This window comes from Ambystoma mexicanum, chromosome 5q (assembly GCF_040938575.1).
Source record: "Ambystoma mexicanum isolate Mex_15411 chromosome 5q, UKY_AmexF1_1, whole genome shotgun sequence".
Taxonomy (NCBI): domain Eukaryota; kingdom Metazoa; phylum Chordata; class Amphibia; order Caudata; family Ambystomatidae; genus Ambystoma; species Ambystoma mexicanum.
Genome location: NC_090933.1, coordinates 486,183,876 through 486,198,286, shown reverse-complemented (window position 1 = coordinate 486,198,286; position 14,411 = coordinate 486,183,876).

Sequence of the window (14,411 nt, the reverse complement as noted above, 5' to 3'; positions counted from 1 at the left end):
TAGACCACTTCAACTAAATGAAATCCCTGCTTGTAACCATCACTAAATATTTAACTCCAGATCAGAGCCACATAGTGGTACACTATGGGTATAGACATTCATTTCAAAACAAACTTTTGCCTCATACACAGATATTCTGTAGTGTTTTGGGTCACTCTTTTACACACAGCTTTATGAAGCCAAGACTGACAGCTGTCAAACACAAAAACAACCACATACACGTCACATTCATTGGAGTCTATCGAAGCAGTGCAAATTAACATCTATGGCATTGGAGATTTAGGGCATGTTTACCGTTTGCCATCATTATCATAGTGGGTTTGAATAAAAGTTTGTTTGTACATTTGTATAGTGCTACAAACCTTCAGGCATCTGAGTGCTGCTTATTTCCCACGGTGTGTGGGGTTCATTTATTGACCTCGGAAGGATGAAAGCCTGAGTTTGGCACTGCCGGGAATTGAACCTGCATCAGCAGACTCTGCACGGATGTCAAAGCGAGCGCTCTACTCACGGTGCTATCTGATTGGCTTATTTGTAAAGTAAGAAATAACATTTCTAGCTGCATTGTGGTATTAGATAAAAAGCCAGAAAAACACTGCACCATCTAGTAGAGATCACTGAGAGTTCACCACCAAATCAGAATCAAACAGCAATGCACCATCAGTATGCTAAGTATCTAAAGAAAGGTTACTTATTGCACTATTTCAGGATACTGTGGGTCTTTGAAGGCAGTGCTATTCTATAAATGGCTTCATACATCATTTTTTAAAGATGAACAAGTACATCCTTTGTGACCAATTAATACACTGAGAGGGTTAATAATGAAGACATGATCGTTTTTAGTAATACATCCCATGCAAATTGTGTGTGTAGCAAAGACGTATTTATTGCTGACTAGGCCGAGGTCCCAGGGCGGAAGATTGCCAGAAGAGTGGAATTGTATTGCAGTTTATGTTTAATTTACTGGTTGTCATTTTTTAAATATAAAGCCAATTTTGTTTCTCCGAGTCTGGCTGATCCACAACACAGCCTGAGTACTTTTCCACTCTGCCAGCTGAAGTCTTTCCTGGCCAAACATACATATGCTTGCATAAATTAGGAATTTTCCTTCAAATAAGTAAAAATGATGCACAATTTTACAATATTAAACACATGGCTATGCTTAAGCCAAGCACAGAGTTCTCAATGATGGCACTAAAATGATGTTCAGAAGCAAGCACTTATACCCTCCCTGTCCCTACATTTAAGAGGTTTGTGACCACCCAAAAGGTACAAGCATGAAATAGATCATAGAGAAGTTAAAATGGCGATGATGAGTAAATGAAAATGTGCACGTGCCTCAAGAAACCTGTGAAAGGATACCCAAAGCCACAGAAGGGTGATAACAAAAACTATGTGCCAAAGAAGCGCTCACTTAAAGATATCCATTGAGCCATCTTTACATAAGTTGCTCAGTGCTAAGCAGGCAATGGCAGCCCTGCTGGGTTCTTCATGTGTCTTTGATGACATTTTGCTGCAGGCTCAGTACTACCAGGAGAAACAACTGCAAAGTATGTCACACAATGCATAACTGTGAATGGTTATAAGCAATCTTTGCATTCATTATTTTTTAAATACAAGGTAGGACATTTAATGTGAAACAGTAGTTCAAACATCAACAGGACATCTTTATCTACAATCACAAATCTCTAAATGGTCCTATGGATTGATTGTACAATCCAACCAACTCTACAGAGTTAATTTGTTGCCCTGTTCACTTGGACCACTTTCAAAACCATGTCAGCAATTGCTCTGGTAAGCAATATGGATATGGATTGAATTGGTCCACCTTCCTCCAATGGATATTATGACTGCTCTAATTATCTCCTGCTCCTATTCCCACCTGCCTCTAATCCCTACACAAATGGAACTTTGCATTGTGATGTTGCAGATACTGATGGCTCCTCTACTGCTCTCTTAATGCTCTGTTTCAAAAAGAAAAAGAAAACTAATAATAACATAATACTCTTTCTACTCTCCGATGTGCTTCAGCTGTGCATCCACCTTTTTTCTACTGTTTTTGAGTGCTTTCCAGCATAATTCGAATGTTGGTGTGCTTCCAACTGTGCATCTACTTGTTTGTACTGCTAACTTGTGCGTTCTAGCATAATTCGAATTTAGGTGTGCTTCCAACTGCGTATCCATGTTTTTTGTACTGCTTTTTAGTGCTTTCTGGGATAATTCGAATTTAGGTGTGCTTCCAACTGTGCATCCCCATTTTTTGTGGTGGTGTTCTTTGGAGCTTTCTGGCATAATTCGAATTTAGGTGGGCTTCCAACAGTGTGTTCACTTTTTGTGTACTACTTTTCAGTGCTTTCTGGCATAATTCGAATTTAGGTGTGCTTCCAACTGTGCATCCACTTGTTTGTACTTCTATTTAGTGCTTTCTAGCATAATTCGAATTTAGGTGTGCTTCCACTGTGTATCCATGTTTTTTGTACTGCTATCTAGTGCTTTATAGCATAATTCGAATTTAAGTGTGCTTCCAACTGCGTATCCATGTTTTTTGTACTGCTTTTTAGTGCTTTCTGGCATAATTCAATTTTATGTGTGCTTCCAACAGTGTATTCACTTTTTTGTACTGCTTTTCAGTGCTTTCTGGCATAATTCGAATGTAGGTGTGCTTCCAATTGTGCATTCACTCTTCTGTACTGCTTGTCAGTACTTTCTAGCATTATTTCAAATTTAAGTGTGCTTCCAAATGGGAATCCACCTTTTTTGCACTTCTTTTTAGTGCTTTCTAGCATAATTCAAATGTAGGTATGGTTCGAACTGTGTATCCACATTGTTATATTGCTTTCTAGTGCTTTCTGGGATAATTCGAATTTAGGTGTGCTTCCAACTGTGCAGCCACCATTTTTTGTAGTGCATTTTAGTGCTTTCTGGATTAATTCAAATTTATGTGTGCTTCCAACTGTGCATTCACTTTTTTGTACTGCTTTTCAGTGCATTCTGGCATCATTCAAATGTAGGTGTCCTTCCAACTGTAAATTTACGTTTTTTATACTGCTTTTCAGTACTTTCTAGCATAATTCAAATTTAGGTGTGGTTCCAACTGTGCATCCACATTTTAGGACTGCTTTTTATTGCTTTCTGGGATAATTCGAATTTAGGTGCAGCCACCTTTTTTGTAGTGCTTTTTAATGCTTTCTGGAATAATTCAAATTTAGGTGTGCTTCCAACTGCGCATTCACTTTTTTGTACTGCTTTTCAGTGCATTCTGTCATCATTCAAATTTAGGTGTCCTTCCAACTGTGAATTTACTTTTTTGTACTGCTTTTCAGTGTTTTCTAGTAAAAATTCATATATGGGTGTGGTTCCAACTCCACATTCACTTTTGTGTACTGCTTTTCAGTGTGTTCTGGCATCATTCAAATGTAGGTATGCTTCCAAATGTGAATTTACTTTTTTTGTACTGCTTTTCAGTGCTTTCTGGCATAATTCGAATTTAGGTGTGCTTCCAACTGTGCATTCGCTTCTTTTGTACTGCCTTTTAGTGCTTTCTAGCATTATTTCAAATGTAGGTGTGCATCCAACTATATATGCACATTTTTGGTACTGCTTTCTAGTGCTTTCTAGAATAATTGAAATGTAGGTGTGCTTCCAACCGTGCATCCACCTTTTTTTGTTCTGCTGTGGCATAATTCGGATTGAGGTGTGCTTCTAACTGTGCATCCACATTTTATGTACTGCTTTGTATGCTTTCTATCATCATTCAAATTTAAATGTGTTTCCAACTGTGCATCCAACTGTTTTCTACTGCTTTTCAATGCATTCTGTCATCATTGAAATGTAGGTGTCCTTTCAACTGTGAATTTACTTTTTGTGTACTGCTTTTCAGTGTTTTCTAGCATAATTCAAATGTAGGTGTGGTTCCAACTGTGCATCCACATTTTTGTACTTCTTTTTAGTGCTTTCTAGCATCATTCAAATATGGGTGTGGTTCCAACTGCACAGTTACATTCACTTTTTTGTACTGCTTTTCAGTGTGTTCTGGCATCATTCAAACGTAGCTATGCTTCCAACTGTGAATTTACTTTTTTGTACTGCTTTTCAGTGCTTTCTGGCATAATTCGAATTTAGGTGTGCTTCCAACTGTGCATTTGCTTTTTTTGTACTGCCTTTTAGTGCTTTCTAGCATTATTTAAAATGTAGGTGTGCATCCAACTATATATCCACTTTTTTGGTACTGCTCTCTAGTGCTTTCTAGCATAATTCAAATGTAGGTGTGCTTCCAACCGTGCATCCACCTTTTTTTGTTCTGCTGTGGCATAATTCGGATTTAGGTGTGATTCTAACTGTGCATCCACATTTTATGTACTGCTTTTTATGCTTTCTAGCATCATTCAAATTTAAATGTGTTTCCAACTGTGCATCCAACTGTTTTGTACTGCTTTTTACTGCTTTCTGGGATAATTCGAATTTAGGTGTGCTTCTCAATTTCTTAATGATCTGTGATTTGGACATTTCCAGCATGCTCATTGTTTTCATCGGTCTGGCTGCCTGGTGAGATTCTGTTGTTGCATAGTGCTTCTGATCCTCTCCCCTGCTCCCCTCTGTTCCCCCCACCTATCTCCACCCCCATGGTGTCGCCTCCTCTGTCTTTACAAACTGCTTCTCCATCCCCTATCCTCCCTCTCTCACGAATTCTGGAAGAAAGAACCTTAAAAAGCACTCTTTAGTTCCAACCCTGGTCTACCCATTGTGACACCTACATAAATGTTTAGTCCAGACAGACTATCACTGACATTCTCTTTGTTGTTCCTTCCTCTAACTTATGGACTACCCATATGGTCTCTGTCCTCTCTCCTCTAATACTGGTTGCACCAGATGGGAAATGCTCTTGATTCACTTTGCATTGTCCAAATGCACTAATAGTGTCTATCACATTGGCACTATCATGGCCCAGGGCTCTCGGCCCAATCTCCTCCTTCTAGACAGCTGTCTTCCATCCCTCTTTAACTTCCTCCCCTCTCCTGCCACCCGTTCATACCTCATTCTACCTCTCCCCCAATGGTGGTACCCCACTCCTGTGCCCCCCTCGCAAATCTTTTAAAGGGAGCAACCAGCTTCACTTAGCTACCCTCAATTCTTGCTCTGCTATAAAACACGTTTCAGACATCTGTCACCTTCTTGAAGACCTTGACCTCAATGTCCTTGCTCTCACGAGATGTGGTTCAAGGCCAGCTCCATCACTGCTTTTGACACTCTCCTCCCGAGGGCTACAAGATCATGTCCAATTCCAGGCCCTCCTGGCCTAGAGGTGGAGTGGCTTTCATCTTCACTGAGTGGGTTCCTGCCCCCCATCATCCCCACTCAAGCCTACTATTCCTTTGAAAGCGTAGTCTGTAGGCTTTCTGTTTTGCCTAATTTCTCTCTTACTCTCACTACCATCTACAGACCCCTTCCTCTCAGAAGTCCCTCTTCCTCTCAGAATGGGCCAACCTGGCTGCCTCTCTTCTTGCCTCCTCCACCAAACCTATCTTCCTTGGAGACTTTAACATCCATCTTGACTCTCCTGATGTGGCGACTGTTCTCTTTCGCCACCTCTAGAACACTCTTTCCCTCACTATCCTTCCCTCTTGCCCAACCCACTCTACCGTCACACCTTGGATGCTCTCATCTGAACCAAAATCCCTCTATCCAACCCTCTTACTACCCCTCTCTCCGCGTCTGACCACTCTCTCCTCTTTTCCAACCTTGACTTCCCCTGTCCTTTGAGGATACCTAAACCTGCACTACCAGTCTCCTTCTCCATCATTCGAGTGATGAGGCATGTGCCAGTTGCTGTATTTGCCTCCTCCTTCATCCCTCCTCGTCCCCATGCATTACTTTTAACTCTCTGTCTGACACTTTTCTGGCTAACTTCCATCAGTCTATCTCCAACACCCGGGACATCCTTGCTACTACCATTAGGATCCACATGAGATCTGTCTCCAAATGCAACTCTTGGTATGATTCAAACCTTGCAGTTTTGAAACGAAAGTGCAAGGCTGCAGAGAGGAAGTGGAAGGCATCTAGCTCATCCTCTGACAAACTGGCCTGCTGCCTACTCCAAATGCAATATTGTCTACCATCTGCTACAAAAAAGAGAGACCATGTCCAAGCCCATCCCTCTGGAACCTCCAATAACACAGCTGAATCTTTTAAAATCTGCAAGGAACTTGCCAATCCTACCACAGTCTTCTCCTCCCCTCCTCCCTCTCTGTCGCTCTACTCTGCACTGCACTGCCCTCCCACTTCTCCAAAACTCTGGACATCCAGTCCTCTTTGATGTCTGCTCCCCCCTCAGCCGCCCCCTTCTCTTGCCTCCCATGGCCTCCCTCTTTCCCCCCTTCTCTTGCCTCCCTTGGCTCCCCTCTGTCCCCCCATACTCTCCTCCTTCTTTCCAATTGCACCAGACAAGATCTCTAGAGTTGCCGGCTCTATGAAAGTCACCTGTAAACAGGTGCTCCCTTGCTCCTCCAGAACCATCAAGGACAACATCGCTTCTATCACCCCAGCCTTCGCTGACCTCTGCAACCACTCCTTTGCCACTGGCTCCTTCCCACAATCCCTTAAGCACTCTCTTTTGCACCCTCTCCTAAAAAAATCAGCCGGCAGACCCTTCCTGCGCAGCTAACTATCACCCTATCTCTTTCAATCCATTCTTGAGAAATCTGTTGGATAAGCTGGTCATCCCCCAACTGACCCTCCACACTGAACTGGTTGGCTGCCTCTATGATCACCAGTCTTGTGTCAGGGCTTCCAGAGTCATGGAAACTGCTCTCCTGAACACACCGTGAAGATATGCTCTCTAACCTGAACTCTTAACACAGCTTCTGTTCAGATTCTCCTAGATGTGTCTTCTGCCTTCGACACAGACAACCACTTCATACCCTTGGCATCACAGACCAGGCACTGTTGTGGTTGATCTCCTTCCTTTCAAACAGATCCTCTCAAGTGCAAATGGGTCATTCATTTTCTCTCCTCCACCTCACTCTCTACTTTGGCATTTCTCAGGGCTCTATTCTATCGCCATGGCTCTTCAATATCTACTTGGCCTCTCTGACACACTTGATCTTCACCTTCTTCCCTCATTTTCTGTGTTACACAAATGACACACAGCTCTCCTTCAAGCCGCCATTCTCCACCACCTCTTCCTCCTGCTATTCAGGCATGGTGCTCTGCCAAGGATTTCTGCCTTAATGCGAGTAAGACAAAGATCCTTCATATTGGGATGCCTGTTCATTAACCCCCCCATCCTACTCTCTGGCCAGCCTCATTGGGTCCCCTCCCTTCTCCCACATGTGAGGCAAAAAATCTTGGGGTCTCCTTTGACTCCTCTCTCTCTTTCTATCTACACATCATGGACCTCGCCAGGAAGTCCAACTTCCAGCTCCAGCTACTCACGGGATTCTTCCTTTCCTCACCTTTCCCCAGAAGTGCCTTACAAATGCACAGTAAATAAATAAATAAATAAAGAAGCTCATTATATCCAGAGCCCTGTTCTCTTGAGGCTGGACTATCTCTTCCTCAATCTACCTCTTTCCTCCCTTTGCCCCCTTAAACTAATCCAGATTTCTCCAACCCTAAAATCTCTCCACTGGCTCCCAGTGACCGCCAGGATCAAATTCTAGACTCTTTGCATACTCCACAAGGCCATCTGGGGACTGGGACCTCTCTACAGCCAGCTTTTCCTCCCTAAATACCTCCCCGCCAGAGTCCTTCAGTCCTCTTGGTCCAACTCTCTGCAGGTCAAATGTTTTTCAAAACAGAATGGAAGGTAGATCCCTTTTCTCTGCAGTTTCCCCTCAGACTTGAGCCGGATCTTCTTAAGTTCTGGAAACTTCTCAAGACTTTCTTTATCTCCTCTTCATTCACTCTCCCCTACCCATGCTAACATCCTCTCTGCCACTGTGACTGGGGCCTGGGGCCCTACAGGGGACAGACCACCTTCCTACCTGTCCCCTCAGCATCCCTTGCCAGCATGGCCTTTGAGCTCCCTTCCCAGGACTAGCCCCAACCTGGTCCACCTTGCCCTCTGCACTTATGCTCTCTTCCCCCTCCTTTTTCCCCTTTCACATTCCTTATTGGCACCAACTGCACTTCCCTTCTTGGGCCCCCTAGTAATTACCCTCCACCCCCCCTTCCTTGGACATCTCACTATTGCACTTTTCTGTCTTCCCTCCACCCCTGTACTTACCACCTCATTCTTGCTCTTGCATGGTAGGATTAGACCAATACAACAGTTTTTGTTCTTCTTCCTATGTTCCCGTCCCCAATTTGTCTTGTGGTACCTGGAAATACTTGTGTATAGGGGCCATACACATGTCAAATAAATAAATAAATAGTTTCAATTACCTTAAGCACAATCTTAAGCACAATCTGGCAAGACCCATTGCCTAAACGACAAAAACAAATGTAATATTGTGCAGGAACGTCTGATACATTGCTCAATTTTAATCTTGGAGTGTTGGGTATTTTGGACAAGCAGCAATGATGTATTTATGTATCGATTTATTTACTGATTTTTTTGGTAGCCCCCGGACCCAGAAGTGTTATAGCACTATTTTACAGTAAATTGCAATACAATCAGTACAGTAGTCCTGGCAGGATAACAGTTGGAATCACAGCACTCAGTTACAGAAGAGTGCAGGTGCCAAAAATTCAAGGGACTGGTTAGGTGTATTTATAGAATAAAGCAGTTTTAAGCTTTTTATGGAAGATCAGCTAGGAAGGCTCTTCTTGGATACAAGTGGGGAAGGTGTTCTAGAGGGTGGAAGCTTTAACAGTGAAACTAGCACCTCCTGCTCTTTGTCTGGTGAATCTGGGTGTCTTAAGGGAGGTGGACGTGGATGATGATACGCAGCAAATGTTCTAATTTTTGTATATGTGCTGGATGAGGTAAGTGGGTGCAGTGTTGTGTATGCATCAGTGAGCGATTGAGAGAATTTTTAACTCAATATGTGCCTTGATAGACTGCCATCGAGTTTCCTGGCTCACAAAGGAGATATGGTCAGATATGCTTAGGCCCCAGACTGCCCAAAGGGCATTATTTTGGATCAGTTGTAGTTTGGATCGGTTTTTGATAGAGGCTCCTGTGAGGATGGCATGGCAGTAATCCAATTTACAACTGATGATGTCCCTAGCTAGACTGGCTCAGCTGTCAGGGAATAGGAACCTTCTGGAGAGTTTTATGAGATTAGTAGAGTAGGCTGCAGAGGAGGCAACCGCTTTGACATGTTTGTGCATGGTGAGTTCGGAGTCAAGGTGGACTCCCCGGGTTTTAACAGAACTACATACAGGGGTGATATTTCCATTGATGGTGAAGGAGACGAAAGCTGAGTCATGGAGTTTGAGACAATGTAGGGAGTCAACGATGAAGAGCTCTATCTTATCATCATTCAGGCATAGGTGGTGGTTGGCCATCCATGCATGAATGATACTATAGATCCAGTTGATATTGACGGAGTATAGACAATGATTTCCAGTGAGTTTTCAAAGTATTTGCGTGTCATTGGTGAACTTAGTATATGGGATTTCGAGGTTGTCAAGGTAATCGAAAAGAGGCTTGGTGTACATATTATACAGTGTGGGTGAGAGGCATGATCGCTGAGGGACCCTATAAGAGACCGGGATGGTGTTGGCTACTTCCGAACCTGCGAATACCCTGGAGGATAGTTCACTCAAGAAGAGGTTGATCCAATTGGTGGCTTTGTTGGACAGGTTGAAGGTGAAAGTGAGGCAGTGACACAAGATATTGTGATCCACGAGATCAAAAGCCGCGGATAAGTCAAGTTAGAGGAGGATGGCAAGTTCACCTGTGTTGTGCATAGTATCCAACTGAACCTTGAGGTCAGTGAGGGCAGGCCCAGTGCAGTGTTTCTGACTGAATCCATATTTATGGGGACGTTGTACAATTCCAGGCAGGTATGCAGCTGTGTATAGGCGGTAGAGTCCAGAATTTTCAATAAGTAGGGTACTGTCATTATGGGGCAGTTATTAGTGGGGAGCGTGGGGTCAAGGAAGGACTTTTTGAGGAGGCGTGAGACCCAGGATTGTTTAATTGATTTTGGTATCTTCATGGAGTGAAAGGAGGCATTGATCAATTTAGCAATAATAGGTGCAAAGGGTTCTGTGCACATCTTGATAAGATGAAAAGGGCAAATGTCTCCTTTGCAGTTGGACATTTTTAGGTGACTGATGGTTGTGAATACTTCAGCTGGAGAAACAGGGGAGAAGTAGAAGAGGGGGTTGTAGGCTCAGAGGGAGCGTAGAGGCTGTGGTGGGCATGCCATTGATAGGGAGCAAAGTTTTTTTAGTATAGTTTTCTCTCTGGGGTTGGGTATTTTGTTGGTCATTGTGGACTGGACCATGGAACACGATGCTTTATCATTGGGAAGCTTATGATGGGTGGATCTGGGAATTCCAGCTCCTTGAGAATTTTTAAAAGCTCTCTTGAGTTGGATCTGGCTTACTTAATCCTAGTATTTTAGATGTTAGCTTTAGTAGTCACAATTGTGTTTTTGTAGGATTTAGCAGCAATGAGAACGGCCGCCTTGTGTAGTGTGGAAGTTTTTTTCTCCATATGTGTTCCTGGGCACGTTTCATTTTCCGGAGGGTGGTTAGTTCCACTGTGAACCAGTTGTGGTTGTAGCTTTTTTTGTAACATGGTTTTAAGGTGAGCATGCAGATCGAGTGCATTGAAGAGGGTGGAGTTATAGGCAGCAAGAAGAGTTTCTGGATCAGTGTTGTCGGCATTAGAGCCAGGGAAGCACAGATAGTGGGTCCCATCATCTCTGTAGTAAGTTTGCAGGTGTGTCCAGGAGGGCGGTTGCTAGGTTTGTGGGTAGTGGTGGGGTTGATGGAAATGGTGTAGGGGATCAATGAATGGTCTGTCCAGAGCACGGGGTGAATGGTTGAAACGGTGATGGGTAGGTTGATGTTCAAGATTCAATCAAGAGTCCGGCCCTCAGAGTGAGTAAAGCTGTGACTTGGAGGGTGGTGTTAAGCGCTTTAGCTTTCTGGTCAGAAGGGTAATTTATCCCTAGGTTGAAGTCTCCAAGAAGTAGAAGCTTGGTGTTAGGTTTGAGGATCAGAGCGATGAGGGATGGGATGTCGGAGACTGGCATGCTAAGGCTATTTGGTTGGTGATAGAGGAGGATGATGTTCACAGTAATCTGGTTTAGGCTAAATTTTCGGCTAGTAGAAGTTTGTAACCAGTCATGGTGCAGAGAGGGGAAATTCTAATGGGTAGAGAGGATTTGGTAATAAGAGCAACTTCTCTGCCTCGGTTGTCTAGTCTGTCTGCCCTGAGGATGGAGTATCCATTATCTATGGCGAGAGACAATGAGGGGCCTAATGTGTTTTGTAGCCAGGTTTTACTGATGGCGAGGAAGTCAAAGTCATTTTCAAGTATAGGATTATGTATATCAGGGGCATGGTTGCATATGGAACGTGCGTTTATGAGGGCACAGGTGAGATAATCAGGTTTTCATCCAGCAGAGGGTGTAGGCGGAGTGGCCGAGGTAGGAGGCAGGAGGATAGCTGAGAGTGTGGATAGTGTAGGCATTTGGGCAGTATTGACAGGTGTTTGATTTTTTTCTCTGGGGCCTGTGGTGAGCAGGTGGTTGGGGGAATCTGTTTGGGAGCAGAGGCACTGTAGCCTGGTTTCCCTGTGCAGGCCTTGCTGTTGGTTCGCAGCTTGGAGATAGCCATATTAGAAAACAGGTGTGTAGATATCTTGGTAGGTGTACAGGTTCTTTTCTGGGGACTGGTAGTGACCCTGTATTTTTGATGTATGTGCGGGATCGAAAGTGCTGTAATCTGGTTTCCCCAGTACAGGCTTGGGGGTCTGATTGCAACTCAGTGTTGTTGCTATTTGAGGTCTGGCATATGGTGACTTTGGTAGTAGGTAACAGGCACTCAGGGGAGAGATGGGGTGAAGAGGGTAGTGGCTAATTTCTGGGTGGAGTTTGGTGACAGTGGGTCTTGCAATAGGATTTGTCAGTTGGAGGGGGAGGAAAGTCATGGGGTTGCGTAGGCTAGTGTATGGAGAAATGAAGCAAGTGGCAGGGCTACTATTTGGGGAGACATTGGTGGAGCGAGATATGCCAAAAAGTATGGCACTGGGTAGGGATGCCATGGGACTACGTGGGTCATGGGGTATAGGTGGGGTGGTAAGACATTGGGTGCACCCAATATAGCAGGGATAGTTGCCCTCTTTTTGCTGGCATCAAAGATCATGTAGGTGAGTACAGGGTACAGTCCGGGAAACATAGCGTCGGGCAGAAGCAATAGCGTAGGGGCGGTCCCCTTGACACTACTTACATCACAAGACTGGCAAATAGGTACAGGGAGCAGGACTGGCAGCATGTTATTAGGAATAGGCAAATCATATAAGGCAAAGGCAATAATGTAGGGGCAGTCCCCTTGAAACTACTTATAACACAAGGATGTAAAATAGGTACAGGGAGTAGGCCTGGCAGCATGTTATTAGAAATAGGCAAAATCATATTAGGCAAAGGCAATAACATAGGGGTGGCTCCCTTGACACTAAACATAATGTACCACTTCATTTGTTATAAAAGTTGCCTGCATTGGGCAGCTACGAGGAATACTGTTGCTTCCCACACATGAATGTTCAAGGACGTCATTATCCATTAGCGTCCGGGGAGGGGGGGAGCAGCCAATAATGTTCCTTGGATTGGGAGCTGAATCTTCCGATCCAAGCCGTGTTCCATGAAAGATAGCTGCATCCCCCGCACTGCCATCTTCCCCCACCCAGCTTTCCTTTTAATGTTCCTGTCCCTCCCACCCCTACATACCACATTTCTTCTGTGGCACCCGCCACCACCACACAGCTGCTGCCGCTTCTTGGCCACCATGGAAATGGAAGAGCGGCTCTGTATAGAACCCCACCTTCCTGATCCATGGAGGCAATCTTAAGAAAGTAATTTGATTCAATGAACGAGAAGCCTCGAGGCGTCCCATTCATTGAATCAAACTACAATCCTCTTAGCTACCCGGGTTTCCGGATTGAAAACCTAGGGTACTAATATCAATGACCACCCATTCCAAGGGCTGGAATAGGTGGTAACATCCCAGGGACACTCCTTAAACACCCTCGCTGTGCTCAGGCCTTTAACTCGGGCTCCAGGCTGATACAACCCATTCCATCCCTTGGAACCGGTGGTTATTGCTTAAGTACTCCACCATTAGAATGCACAGCCAAAGATTCCAAGAACCTTCCCTAACCTTACTCTGCTGATGTGTTTATGCCTAGGCGGAGGTGTTTATCCCCAGGCAGAGTTTATAAACTTCACATGATTTTAATGACGTTCCAGTCCAAGGGATTGGAGGTACATCGGCTGCAGTAGGTAACTTGTCTTATTTCCATTCTTTCCCCTGCTAACACTAGAAAAGTAACTATGAGAAGCGGGTTGCGTTCTCTGTATTTAACATTTTTATGAGATATACTTGTACCATTTGCATGTATTTCATATGTAAAATTTACCATTTGACAAGACCGGATGTAGACATTTAGTTATGTTGTATTAATATTACAGACCAGAGTCACAGCAGGCAATTTGTGAGAGAAACCAGATATTAGCATTGAAACGAAATGTCCTCCTTCCAACCTTCTCTCACATGTGTCCAGTTGGCAGACAGCTTATTTTCTGATTGCTTCCTCTAAAAGATTGTTTATTGATATAACCGAAAGTAGACTATTGACTGTAACAAGTACCTCTGATGCACTCAACTGTAGAACACACTTTCTTTTACAAATCCTGGACAGCAGAGATCTGAAAACACTCTTTCAACTCACATAAAAAATGATAGGCTTGAATTAATATCATGGAAGCATTCACTTTTTAGTCCCTGAAACCGTAAAAACGGCTTTAAAATGTTTTGGAGCGAAAATGGGGTTAAAGGTGTATAGTTTTCAAAACACTGAAGAGAGGGTTCCTGGAATGGCCCCGATGACCCCTAGTGAATGTCCACTCACAGGATTAGGAATGAAAGGTGTAACTCGCTGTTTGGCCTGTCACAGACTACACCAATGCATCAAATATATGAAAAGAGATATTCTCTGGGAGAGCCATTCAAACTGTATCCAGTTGATGGTTTTGTGGAGACAGAGGTTTCCTCAATGGATCAGATTGACTGACAATAAAATGACAATAGAGCAAGGTCTCAATTATGTCATTAGTGACAGCACAATATATCTGCATTAGCCATGCAGTAAATATGCATCCATGCATGAAATTACACAGATATATACAAAACTGGTATGTTTAATATGCATATAACTCCTGTAGGTAGAGGACGGACACAGTACATAATGCTAAGAATGAATTAGGTAGGAAAAGCCAGGCCACAAGTACATG